Source organism: Haliaeetus leucocephalus, unplaced genomic scaffold (genome assembly GCF_000737465.1).
Source record: "Haliaeetus leucocephalus isolate CR32 unplaced genomic scaffold, Haliaeetus_leucocephalus-4.0 Scaffold159, whole genome shotgun sequence".
Lineage (NCBI taxonomy): Eukaryota > Metazoa > Chordata > Aves > Accipitriformes > Accipitridae > Haliaeetus > Haliaeetus leucocephalus.
This window is the reverse complement of record NW_010972595.1, coordinates 839,247-839,924: the sequence shown is the minus strand read 5'-3', so window position 1 is coordinate 839,924 and position 678 is coordinate 839,247.

The following is a 678-nucleotide window of genomic DNA, read 5'->3' as shown; positions in this document are numbered from 1 at the left end:
TAGTGTTTGGGTGCCAGTCTGGGCACCGCCACCATGATTAAGGAGGCCCTAATCCGAACCGCTCTGCTAGCCAGGGTCCATGCATGTACATAGCGTCAGTGCTTCTTGCAAGAAGTTCTTTTTTACTGACAACAAAAGGACGTGTCTTTAGCATGTTCTTTGCTGCTGCATCCAGTAGGTATATATCCAGTAGGTTGCTTGCCTAGCTGCCACACAATAGAAATCTGGTTTTCACTTGAATTTTCAAGGTCGTTGAAAGTGCCTTTATTGTGTTTATCTCCTCCCTTTCTCTCCCCTTTTCTTCCCCATAGACACACCAGTCCCCAGCAGAGCCTAGAAAAGAGGAAAGACGAGGGGGGGGGGGGGGGGAGGTGTCAAAAAAGAAAAAAGCCACGCAAGGTCTCATCGCCGTTTCCCCCCACCTGAAACTGCTCGTTTTGGTTTCACGCACTGCAGCGGCGTGCACTTGCTCTGCCCGGCGGTGAGGACGGCAGAACCCAAGCATTAACACACACACACGCACACCAAAAAAAAAGGGGGGGGGGGGCGGGGAGGACGGTTAAAAAAAAGGAAACCCCGCAATTTTGCGCTCGTTTCCTCCTTGCGGTGCGAATACACAAAGAGACGGGGGGGGCGGGGGGGGCTGAGGGAGGGGGTTCCCCCGGAGGCGGGGCCGGG